The 13,149-nt window shown below is 38.9% G+C and overlaps 1 long non-coding RNA gene across 1 annotated transcript in view; it reads right to left on the reverse strand.

Annotated features, from left to right (window-relative positions):
* Positions 1–13,149, reverse strand: part of LOC144991819 (uncharacterized) — a 493,827-nt gene that overhangs the window by 136,710 nt on the left and 343,968 nt on the right. The window lies entirely within an intron of this gene.

A 13,149-nucleotide genomic window follows, 5' to 3' on the forward strand; every position in this document is an offset into this window, starting at 1 on the left:
CAGTCTGTTAAAGAACCACACAGTCACAAACACACACTCACATGCTCTGCTGAGAGCAATTCCCCAATTGGCCCTATGAAGTATGTTTTTAGGATGCTGGAAGGAAGCCAGATTGCCCAGAGAAGACCCTGGCTTGTACAGAAAATGTAAACACACATGACATAAAAAAGGGTTAGGTGTTTCTTTTACAACCCAATTAATGTGGAAATACTTTCAAACAAATTTAAAAACTGCTGGAAATAAAAACATTTTACTTTGATTTTACTTTGTGTAAGTCTTTACAGCGTTGCTAGACACCAAGACTACCCCAACATGTAGCACTTACTGCAAAGAAATTCAAGTCAGTGCCTATGTTAAGGTCATCTGAATGTCTGACTTTTCTCAGATTGAAGCCACAAAGGTTTTCATTGAGAAACTTCAGCAGTGTTGGTATGTTTTGGTCAGGAAATACTTCTAAGAAAGAAAATACACTAGGAAAAGTATTTTCTAGCCTGCTTTTTGTTTGCATTTAGGACACCAAAATTACCCCAACAAGTAGCACTTACTACAAAGAAGAAAGAGTCAGTGCCTGTGTCAAGGTCATCTTGATGTCCAAAAGCGAGAACATGAGACCATGAAGTTTTGGCAATGTGCCAACTGTAAGGTTTGTAGTATAAGTCACCAACCACCAACCCAACAAGAAGCACTTTCTGAGTCTAAAACACAAGATAGTACTGAAGTTGGGCAAATAGCACAGACATTTCCCTGTGTTTCCATTGGATTAGCTGCTTAGCAATGAACTATAACTGTATTTGTTTTTGAGTTGCTTCCTTACCAAAAGACTTGGAGTTTGTTCCCAATAGATAGGATTTAAAAGTGATTTCAAAGTCAACATTCTAGAACAATTTACATTTGTTTAAATAAAAACCATTCTGGAATATTCTTGTGGTAAAACCAACATTGAGACAACCCCAAAGAGAAGCACTTAGGAAATCAAAACCATGAGTGTCTCTGTTTGAGGTGGCCTCGAAGCGATTCACAAAGCTAAGGTTTTGTCAGAAAAGGCACTTTACAGTTAGAATCCTGGTCCTATTTGCATTGTGCCCCCAAGCAAGACACATAGAAAAAGGATGTTTTTCTTCCAGGTGTTGTCATGAACTTTACCTCAGCTTGCTTCCACGATGAGTCTGTGTTGAAGAAAGACCTAGCTTCTGGACAAACTCACCCAATTTATGTGCTTGATGGTTTCAGTGATCAGACTCTTTTGTTATACAATCACTATTCAGATACTGGTTTTTGAACGACCCATTGACAGTGAAAAAGGACCTGTTAGTGTAAAGGTCAACTTGATTTTTTAGAGTTTTGTGTTTTTGAGTCCATTTGGAGTCTAATGGTTACTGGATCCAACCCAGCTATTGTTGGGGGATGGCAGAGTCGCACCAAACAGGTCTCCAGTCTGTTAAAGAACCACACAGTCACAAACACACACTCACATGCTCTGCTGAGAGCAATTCCCCAATTGGCCCTATGAATGTTTTTAGGATGCTGGAAGGAAGCCAGATTGCCCAGAGAAGACCCTGGCTTGTACAGAAAATGTAAACACACATGACATAAAAAAGGGTTAGGTGTTTCTTTTACAACCCCTTTAATGTGGAAATACTTTCAAACAAATTTAAAAACTGCTGGAAATAAAAACATTGCTGGGCGATTTTACTTTGTGTAAGTCTTTACATAGCGTTACTAGACACCAAGACTACCCCAACATGTAGCACTTACTGCAAAGAAATTCAAGTCAGTGCCTATGTTAAGGTCATCTGAATGTCTGACTTTTCTCAGATTGAAGCCACAAAGGTTTTCATTGAGAAACTTCAGCAGTGTTGGTATGTTTTGGTCAGGAAATACTTCTAAGAAAGAAAATACACTAGGAAAAGTATTTTCTAGCCTGCTTTTTGTTTGCATTTAGGACACCAAAATTACCCCAACAAGTAGCACTTACTACAAAGAAGAAAGAGTCAGTGCCTGTGTCAAGGTCATCTTGATGTCCAAAAGCGAGAACATGAGACCATGAAGTTTTGGCAATGTGCCAACTGTAAGGTTTGTAGTATAAGTCACCAACCACCAACCCAACAAGAAGCACTTTCTGAGTCTAAAACACAAGATAGTACTGAAGTTGGGCAAATAGCACAGACATTTCCCTGTGTTTCCATTGGATTAGCTGCTTAGCAATGAACTATAACTGTATTTGTTTTTGAGTTGCTTCCTTACCAAAAGACTTGGAGTTTGTTCCCAATAGATAGGATTTAAAAGTGATTTCAAAGTCAACATTCTAGAACAATTTACATTTGTTCAAATAAAAACCATTCTGGAATATTCTTGTGGTAAAACCAACATTGACACAACCCCAAAAAAAAGCACTTAGGAAATCAAAACCATCAGTGTCTCTGTTTGAGGTGGCCTCGAAGCGATTCACAAAGCTAAAGTTTTGTCAGAAAAGGCACTTTACAGTTAGAATCCTGGTCCTATTTGCATTGTGCCCCCAAGCAAGACACATAGAAAAAAGATGTTTTTCTTCCAGGTGTTGTCATGAACTTTACCTCAGCTTGCTTCCACGTTGAGTCTGTGTTGAAGAAAGACCTAGCTTCTGGACAAACTCACCCAATTTATGTGCTTGATGGTTTCAGTGATCAGACTCTTTTGTTATACAATCACTATTCAGATACTGGTTTTTGAACGACCCATTGACAGTGAAAAAGGACCTGTTAGTGTAAAGGTCAACTTGATTTTTTAGAGTTTTGTGTTTTTGAGTCCATTTGGAGTCTAGTGGTTACTGGATCCAACCCAGCTATTGTTGGGGGATGGCAGAGTCGCACCAAACAGGTCTCCAGTCTGTTAAAGAACCACACAGTCACAAACACACTCACATGCTCTGCTGAGAACAATTCCCCAATTGGCCATATTAAGTATGTTTTTAGGATGCTGGAAGGAAGCCAGATTGCCCAGAGAAGACCATGGCTTGTACAGAAAATGTAAACACACATGACATAAAAAAGGGTTAGGTGTTTCTTTTACAACCCCTTTAATGTGGAAATACTTTCAAACAAATTTAAAAACTGCTGGAAATAAAAACATTGCTGGGCGATTTTACCTTGTGTAAGTCTTTACATAGCGTTGCTAGACACCAAGACTACCCCAACATGTAGCACTTACTGCAAAGAAATTCAAGTCAGTGCCTATGTTAAGGTCATCTGAATGTCTGACTTTTCTCAGATTGAAACCACAAAGGTTTTCATTGAGAAACTTCACAGTGTTGGTATGTTTTGGTCAGGAAATACTTCTAAGAAAGGAAATACACTAGGAAAAGTATTTTCTAGCCTGCTTTTTGTTTGCATTTAGGACACCAAAATTACCCCAACAAGTAGGACTTACTACAAAGAAGAAAGAGTCAGTGCCTGTGTCAAGGTCATCTTGATGTCCAAAAGCGAGAACATGAGACCATGAAGTTTTGGCAATGTGCCAACTGTAAGGTTTGTAGTATAAGTCACCAACCACCAACCCAACAAGAAGCACTTTCTGAGTCTAAAACACAAGATAGTACTGAAGTTGGGCAAATAGCACAGACATTTCCCTGTGTTTCCTTTGGATTAGCTGCTTAGCAATGAACTATAACTGTATTTGTTTTTGAGTTGCTTCCTTACCAAAAGAGTTGGAGTTTGTTCCCAATAGATAGGATTTAAAAGTGATTTCAAAGTCAACATTCTAGAACAATTTACATTTGTTTAAATAAAAAACATTCTGGAATATTCTTGTGGTAAAACCAACATTGAGACAACCCCAAAGAGAAGCACTTAGGAAATCAAAACCATCAGTGTCTCTGTTTGAGATGGCCTCGAAGCGATTCACAAAGCTAAGGTTTTGTCAGAAAAGGCACTTTACAGTTAGAATCCTGGTCCTATTTGCATTGTGCCCCCAAGCAAGACACATAGAAAAAGGATGTTTTTCTTCCAGGTGTTGTCATGAACTTTACCTCAGCTTGCTTCCACGATGAGTCTGTGTTGAAGAAAGACCTAGCTTCTGGACAAACTCACCCAATTTATGTGCTTGATGGTTTCAGTGATCAAACTCTTTTGTTATACAATCACTATTCCGATACTGGTTTTTGAACGACCCATTGACAGTGAAAAAGGACCTGTTAGTGTAAAGGTCAACTTGATTTTTTAGAGTTTTGTGTTTTTGAGTCCATTTGGAGTCTAATGGTTACTGGATCCAACCCAGCTATTGTTGGGGGATGGCAGAGTCGCACCAAACAGGTCTGCAGTCTGTTAAAGAACCACACAGTCACAAACACACACTCACATGCTCTGCTGAGAGCAATTCCCCAATTGGCCCTATGAAGTATGTTTTTAGGATGCTGGAAGGAAGCCAGATTGCCCAGAGAAGACCCTGGCTTGTACAGAAAATGTAAACACACATGACATAAAAAAGGGTTAGGTGTTTCTTTTACAACCCCTTTAATGTGGAAATACTTTCAAACAAATTTAAAAACTGCTGGAAATAAAAACATTGCTGGGCGATTTTACCTTGTGTAAGTCTTTACATAGCGTTGCTAGACACCAAGACTACCCCAACATGTAGCACTTACTGCAAAGAAATTCAAGTCAGTGCCTATGTTAAGGTCATCTGAATGTCTGACTTTTCTCAGATTGAAGCCACAAAGGTTTTCATTGAGAAACTTCACAGTGTTGGTATGTTTTGGTCAGGAAATACTTCTAAGAAAGGAAATACACTAGGAAAAGTATTTTCTAGCCTGCTTTTTGTTTGCATTTAGGACACCAAAATTACCCCAACAAGTAGCACTTACTACAAAGAAGAAAGAGTCAGTGCCTGTGTCAAGGTCATCTTGATGTCCAAAAGCGAGAACATGAGACCATGAAGTTTTGGCAATGTGCCAACTGTAAGGTTTGTAGTATAAGTCACCAACCACCAACCCAACAAGAAGCACTTTCTGAGTCTAAAACACAAGATAGTACTGAAGTTGGGCAAATAGCACAGACATTTCCCTGTGTTTCCTTTGGATTAGCTGCTTAGCAATGAACTATAACTGTATTTGTTTTTGAGTTGCTTCCTTACCAAAAGAGTTGGAGTTTGTTCCCAATAGATAGGATTTAAAAGTGATTTCAAAGTCAGCATTCTAGAACAATTTACATTTGTTTAAATAAAAACCATTCTGGAATATTCTTGTGGTAAAACCAACATTGAGACAACCCCAAAGAGAAGCACTTAGGAAATCAAAACCATCAGTGTCTCTGTTTGAGATGGCCTCGAAGCGATTCACAAAGCTAAGGTTTTGTCAGAAAAGGCACTTTACAGTTAGAATCCTGGTCCTATTTGCATTGTGCCCCCAAGCAAGACACATAGAAAAAAGATGTTTTTCTTCCAGGTGTTGTCATGAACTTTACCTCAGCTTGCTTCCACGATGAGTCTGTGTTGAAGAAAGACCTAGCTTCTGGACAAACTCACCCAATTTATGTGCTTGATGGTTTCAGTGATCAGACTCTTTTGTTATACAATCACTATTCAGATACTGGTTTTTGAACGACCCATTGACAGTGAAAAAGGACCTGTTAGTGTAAAGGTCAACTTGATTTTTTAGAGTTTTGTGTTTTTGAGTCCATTTGGAGTCTAGTGGTTACTGGATCCAACCCAGATATTGTTGGGGGATGGCAGAGTCGCACCAAACAGGTCTCCAGTCTGTTAAAGAACCACACAGTCACAAACACACACTCACATGCTCTGCTGAGAGCAATTCCCCAATTGGCCCTATGAAGTATGTTTTTAGGATGCTGGAAGGAAGCCAGATTGCCCAGAGAAGACCCTGGCTTGTAAAGAAAATGTAAACACACATGACATAAAAAAGGGTTAGGTGTTTCTTTTACAACCCAATTAATGTGGAAATACTTTCAAACAAATTTAAAAACTGCTGGAAATAAAAACATTTTACTTTGATTTTACTTTGTGTAAGTCTTTACACCGTTGCTAGACACCAAGACTACCCCAACATGTAGCACTTACTGCAAAGAAATTCAAGTCAGTGCCTATGTTAAGGTCATCTGAATGTCTGACTTTTCTCAGATTGAAGCCACAAAGGTTTTCATTGAGAAACTTCAGCAGTGTTGGTATGTTTTGGTCAGGAAATACTTCTAAGAAAGAAAATACACTAGGAAAAGTATTTTCTAGCCTGCTTTTTGTTTGCATTTAGGACACCGCAATTACCCCAACAAGTAGCACTTACTACAAAGAAGAAAGAGTCAGTGCCTGTGTCAAGGTCATCTTGATGTCCAAAAGCGAGAACATGAGACCATGAAGTTTTGGCAATGTGCCAACTGTAAGGTTTGTAGTATAAGTCACCAACCACCAACCCAACAAGAAGCACTTTCTGAGTCTAAAACACAAGATAGTACTGAAGTTGGGCAAATAGCACAGACATTTCCCTGTGTTTCCATTGGATTAGCTGCTTAGCAATGAACTATAACTGTATTTGTTTTTGAGTTGCTTCCTTACCAAAAGACTTGGAGTTTGTTCCCAATAGATAGGATTTAAAAGTGATTTCAAAGTCAACATTCTAGAACAATTTACATTTGTTTAAATAAAAACCATTCTGGAATATTCTTGTGGTAAAACCAACATTGAGACAACCCCAAAGAGAAGCACTTAGGAAATCAAAACCATCAGTGTCTCTGTTTGAGATGGCCTCGAAGCGATTCACAAAGCTAAGGTTTTGTCAGAAAAGGCACTTTACAGTTAGAATCCTGGTCCTATTTGCATTGTGCCCCCAAGCAAGACACATAGAAAAAGGATGTTTTTCTTCCAGGTGTTGTCATGAACTTTACCTCAGCTTGCTTCCACGATGAGTCTGTGTTGAAGAAAGACCTAGCTTCTGGACAAACTCACCCAATTTATGTGCTTGATGGTTTCAGTGATCAGACTCTTTTGTTATACAATCACTATTCAGATACTGGTTTTTGAACGACCCATTGACAGTGAAAAAGGACCTGTTAGTGTAAAGGTCAACTTGATTTTTTAGAGTTTTGTGTTTTTGAGTCCATTTGGAGTCTAATGGTTACTGGATCCAACCCAGCTATTGTTGGGGGATGGCAGAGTCGCACCAAACAGGTCTCCAGTCTGTTAAAGAACCACACAGTCACAAACACACACTCACATGCTCTGCTGAGAGCAATTCCCCAATTGGCCCTATGAATGTTTTTAGGATGCTGGAAGGAAGCCAGATTGCCCAGAGAAGACCCTGGCTTGTACAGAAAATGTAAACACACATGACATAAAAAAGGGTTAGGTGTTTCTTTTACAACCCCTTTAATGTGGAAATACTTTCAAACAAATTTAAAAACTGCTGGAAATAAAAACATTGCTGGGCGATTTTACTTTGTGTAAGTCTTTACATAGCGTTGCTAGACACCAAGACTACCCCAACATGTAGCACTTACTGCAAAGAAATTCAAGTCAGTGCCTATGTTAAGGTCATCTGAATGTCTGACTTTTCTCAGATTGAAGCCACAAAGGTTTTCATTGAGAAACTTCAGCAGTGTTGGTATGTTTTGGTCAGGAAATACTTCTAAGAAAGAAAATACACTAGGAAAAGTATTTTCTAGCCTGCTTTTTGTTTGCATTTAGGACACCAAAATTACCCCGACAAGTAGCACTTACTACAAAGAAGAAAGAGTCAGTGCCTGTGTCAAGGTCATCTTGATGTCCAAAAGCGAGAACATGAGACCATGAAGTTTTGGCAATGTGCCAACTGTAAGGTTTGTAGTATAAGTCACGAACCACCAACCCAACAAGAAGCACTTTCTGAGTCCAAAACACAAGATAGTACTGAAGTTGGGCAAATAGCACAGACATTTCCCTGTGTTTCCATTGGATTAGCTGCCTAGAAATGAACTATAACTGTATTTGTTTTTGAGTTGCTTCCTTACCAAAAGAGTTGAAGTTTGTTCCCAATAGATAGGATTTAAAAGTGATTTCAAAGTCAGCATTCTAGAACAATTTACATTTGTTCAAATAAAAACCATTCTGGAATATTCTTGTGGTAAAACCAACATTGACACAACCCCAAAAAAAAGCACTTAGGAAATCAAAACCATCAGTGTCTCTGTTTGAGGTGGCCTCGAAGCGATTCACAAAGCTAAAGTTTTGTCAGAAAAGGCACTTTACAGTTAGAATCCTGGTCCTATTTGCATTGTGCCCCCAAGCAAGACACATAGAAAAAAGATGTTTTTCTTCCAGGTGTTGTCATGAACTTTACCTCAGCTTGCTTCCACGTTGAGTCTGTGTTGAAGAAAGACCTAGCTTCTGGACAAACTCACCCAATTTATGTGCTTGATGGTTTCAGTGATCAGACTCTTTTGTTATACAATCACTATTCAGATACTGGTTTTTGAACGACCCATTGACAGTGAAAAAGGACCTGTTAGTGTAAAGGTCAACTTGATTTTTTAGAGTTTTGTGTTTTTGAGTCCATTTGGAGTCTAGTGGTTACTGGATCCAACCCAGCTATTGTTGGGGGATGGCAGAGTCGCACCAAACAGGTCTCCAGTCTGTTAAAGAACCACACAGTCACAAACACACTCACATGCTCTGCTGAGAACAATTCCCCAATTGGCCATATTAAGTATGTTTTTAGGATGCTGGAAGGAAGCCAGATTGCCCAGAGAAGACCATGGCTTGTACAGAAAATGTAAACACACATGACATAAAAAAGGGTTAGGTGTTTCTTTTACAACCCCTTTAATGTGGAAATACTTTCAAACAAATTTAAAAACTGCTGGAAATAAAAACATTGCTGGGCGATTTTACCTTGTGTAAGTCTTTACATAGCGTTGCTAGACACCAAGACTACCCCAACATGTAGCACTTACTGCAAAGAAATTCAAGTCAGTGCCTATGTTAAGGTCATCTGAATGTCTGACTTTTCTCAGATTGAAGCCACAAAGGTTTTCATTGAGAAACTTCACAGTGTTGGTATGTTTTGGTCAGGAAATACTTCTAAGAAAGGAAATACACTAGGAAAAGTATTTTCTAGCCTGCTTTTTGTTTGCATTTAGGACACCAAAATTACCCCAACAAGTAGGACTTACTACAAAGAAGAAAGAGTCAGTGCCTGTGTCAAGGTCATCTTGATGTCCAAAAGCGAGAACATGAGACCATGAAGTTTTGGCAATGTGCCAACTGTAAGGTTTGTAGTATAAGTCACCAACCACCAACCCAACAAGAAGCACTTTCTGAGTCTAAAACACAAGATAGTACTGAAGTTGGGCAAATAGCACAGACATTTCCCTGTGTTTCCTTTGGATTAGCTGCTTAGCAATGAACTATAACTGTATTTGTTTTTGAGTTGCTTCCTTACCAAAAGAGTTGGAGTTTGTTCCCAATAGATAGGATTTAAAAGTGATTTCAAAGTCAACATTCTAGAACAATTTACATTTGTTTAAATAAAAAACATTCTGGAATATTCTTGTGGTAAAACCAACATTGAGACAACCCCAAAGAGAAGCACTTAGGAAATCAAAACCATCAGTGTCTCTGTTTGAGATGGCCTCGAAGCGATTCACAAAGCTAAGGTTTTGTCAGAAAAGGCACTTTACAGTTAGAATCCTGGTCCTATTTGCATTGTGCCCCCAAGCAAGACACATAGAAAAAGGATGTTTTTCTTCCAGGTGTTGTCATGAACTTTACCTCAGCTTGCTTCCACGATGAGTCTGTGTTGAAGAAAGACCTAGCTTCTGGACAAACTCACCCAATTTATGTGCTTGATGGTTTCAGTGATCAGACTCTTTTGTTATACAATCACTATTCAGATACTGGTTTTTGAACGACCCATTGACAGTGAAAAAGGACCTGTTAGTGTAAAGGTCAACTTGATTTTTTAGAGTTTTGTGTTTTTGAGTCCATTTGGAGTCTAATGGTTACTGGATCCAACCCAGCTATTGTTGGGGGATGGCAGAGTCGCACCAAACAGGTCTCCAGTCTGTTAAAGAACCACACAGTCACAAACACACACTCACATGCTCTGCTGAGAGCAATTCCCCAATTGGCCCTATGAAGTATGTTTTTAGGATGCTGGAAGGAAGCCAGATTGCCCAGAGAAGACCCTGGCTTGTACAGAAAATGTAAACACACATGACATAAAAAAGGGTTAGGTGTTTCTTTTACAACCCTTTTAATGTGGAAATACTTTCAAACAAATTTAAAAACTGCTGGAAATAAAAACATTTTACTTTGATTTTACTTTGTGTAAGTCTTTACAGCGTTGCTAGACACCAAGACTACCCCAACATGTAGCACTTACTGCAAAGAAATTCAAGTCAGTGCCTATGTTAAGGTCATCTTAATGTCTGACTTTTCTCAGATTGAAGCCACAAAGGTTTTCATTGAGAAACTTCAGCAGTGTTGGTATGTTTTGGTCAGGAAATACTTCTAAGAAAGGAAATACACTAGGAAAAGTATTTTCTAGCCTGCTTTTTGTTTGCATTTAGGACACCAAAATTACCCCAACAAGTAGCACTTACTACAAAGAAGAAAGAGTCAGTGCCTGTGTCAAGGTCATCTTGATGTCCAAAAGCGAGAACATGAGACCATGAAGTTTTGGCAATGTGCCAACTGTAAGGTTTGTAGTATAAGTCACCAACCACCAACCCAACAAGAAGCACTTTCTGAGTCTAAAACACAAGATAGTACTGAAGTTGGGCAAATAGCACAGACATTTCCCTGTGTTTCCATTGGATTAGCTGCTTAGCAATGAACTATAACTGTATTTGTTTTTGAGTTGCTTCCTTACCAAAAGAGTTGGAGTTTGTTCCCAATAGATAGCATTTAAAAGTGATTTCAAAGTCAACATTCTAGAACAATTTACATTTGTTTAAATAAAAACCATTCTGGAATATTCTTGTGGTAAAACCAACATTGAGACAACCCCAAAGAGAAGCACTTAGGAAATCAAAACCATCAGTGTCTCTGTTTGAGGTGGCCTCGAAGCTATTCACAAAGCTAAGGTTTTGTCAGAAAAGGCACTTTACAGTTAGAATCCTGGTCCTATTTGCATTGTGCCCCCAAGCAAGACACATAGAAAAAGGATGTTTTTCTTCCAGGTGTTGTCATGAACTTTACCTCAGCTTGCTTCCACGATGAGTCTGTGTTGAAGAAAGACCTAGCTTCTGGACAAACTCACCCAATTTATGTGCTTGATGGTTTCAGTGATCAGACTCTTTTGTTATACAATCACTATTCAGATACTGGTTTTTGAACGACCCATTGACAGTGAAAAAGGACCTGTTAGTGTAAAGGTCAACTTGATTTTTTAGAGTTTTGTGTTTTTGAGTCCATTTGGAGTCTAATGGTTACTGGATCCAACCCAGCTATTGTTGGGGGATGGCAGAGTCGCACCAAACAGGTCTCCAGTCTGTTAAAGAACCACACAGTCACAAACACACACTCACATGCTCTGCTGAGAGCAATTCCCCAATTGGCCCTATGAAGTATGTTTTTAGGATGCTGGAAGGAAGCCAGATTGCCCAGAGAAGACCCTGGCTTGTACAGAAAATGTAAACACACATGACATAAAAAAGGGTTAGGTGTTTCTTTTACAACCCCTTTAATGTGGAAATACTTTCAAACAAATTTAAAAACTGCTGGAAATAAAAACATTGCTGGGCGATTTTACTTTGTGTAAGTCTTTACATAGCGTTACTAGACACCAAGACTACCCCAACATGTAGCACTTACTGCAAAGAAATTCAAGTCAGTGCCTATGTTAAGGTCATCTGAATGTCTGACTTTTCTCAGATTGAAGCCACAAAGGTTTTCATTGAGAAACTTCAGCAGTGTTGGTATGTTTTGGTCAGGAAATACTTCTAAGAAAGGAAATACACTAGGAAAAGTATTTTCTAGCCTGCTTTTGGTTTGCATTTAGGACACCAAAATTACCCCAACAAGTATCACTTACTACGAAGAAGAAAGAGTCAGTGCCTGTGTCAAGGTCATCTTGATGTCCAAAAGCAAGAACATGAGATCAGGAAGTTTTGGCAATGTGCCAACTGTAAGGTTTGTAGTATAAGTCACACACCACCAACCCAACAAGAAGCACTTTCTGAGTCTAAAACACAAGATAGTACTCAAGTTGGGCAAATAGCACAGACATTTCCTTGTGTTTCCATTGGATTAGCTGCTTAGCAATGAACTATAACTGTATTTGTTTTTGAGTTGCTTCCTTACCAAAAGAGTTGGAGTTTGTTCCCAATAGATAGGATTTAAAAGTGATTTCAAAGTCAACATTCTAAAACAATTTACATTTATTAGAATAAAAACTATTCTGGAATATTCTTGTGGTAAAACCAACATTGAGACAACCCCAAAAAGAAGCACTTAGGAAATCAAAACCATCAGTGTCTCTGTTTGAGGTGGCCTCGAAGCGATTCACAAAGCTAAGGTTTTGTCAGAAAAGGCACTTTACAGTTAGAATCCTGGTCCTATTTGCATTGTGCCCCCAAGCAAGACACTTAGAAAAAGGATGTTTTTCTTCCAGGTGTTGTCATGAACTTTACCTCAGCTTGCTTCCACGATGAGTCTGTGTTGAAGAAAGACCTAGCTTCTGGAGATTTTACTTTGTGTAAGTCTTTACATAGCGTTGCTAGACACCAAGACTACCCCAACATGTAGCACTTACTGCAAAGAAATTCAAGTCAGTGCCTATGTTAAGGTCATCTGAATGTCTGACTTTTCTCAGATTGAAGCCACAAAGGTTTTCATTGAGAAACTTCAGCAGTGTTGGTATGTTTTGGTCAGGAAATACTTCTAAGAAAGGAAATACACTAGGAAAAGTATTTTCTAGCCTGCTTTTTGTTTGCATTTAGGACACCAAAATTACCCCAACAAGTAGCACTTACTACAAAGAAGAAAGAGTCAGTGCCTGTGTCAAGGTCATCTTGATGTCCAAAAGCGAGAACATGAGACCATGAAGTTTTGGCAATGTGCCAACTGTAAGGTTTGTAGTATAAGTCACCAACCACCAACCCAACAAGAAGCACTTTCTGAGTCTAAAACACAAGATAGTACTCAAGTTGGGCAAATAGCACAGACATTACCCTGTGTTTCCATTGGATT

Source organism: Oryzias latipes, chromosome 4, assembly GCF_053564925.1.
Source record: "Oryzias latipes strain Hd-rR chromosome 4, Olatipes_Hd-rR_3.1".
NCBI classification, from domain to species: Eukaryota; Metazoa; Chordata; class Actinopteri; order Beloniformes; family Adrianichthyidae; genus Oryzias; species Oryzias latipes.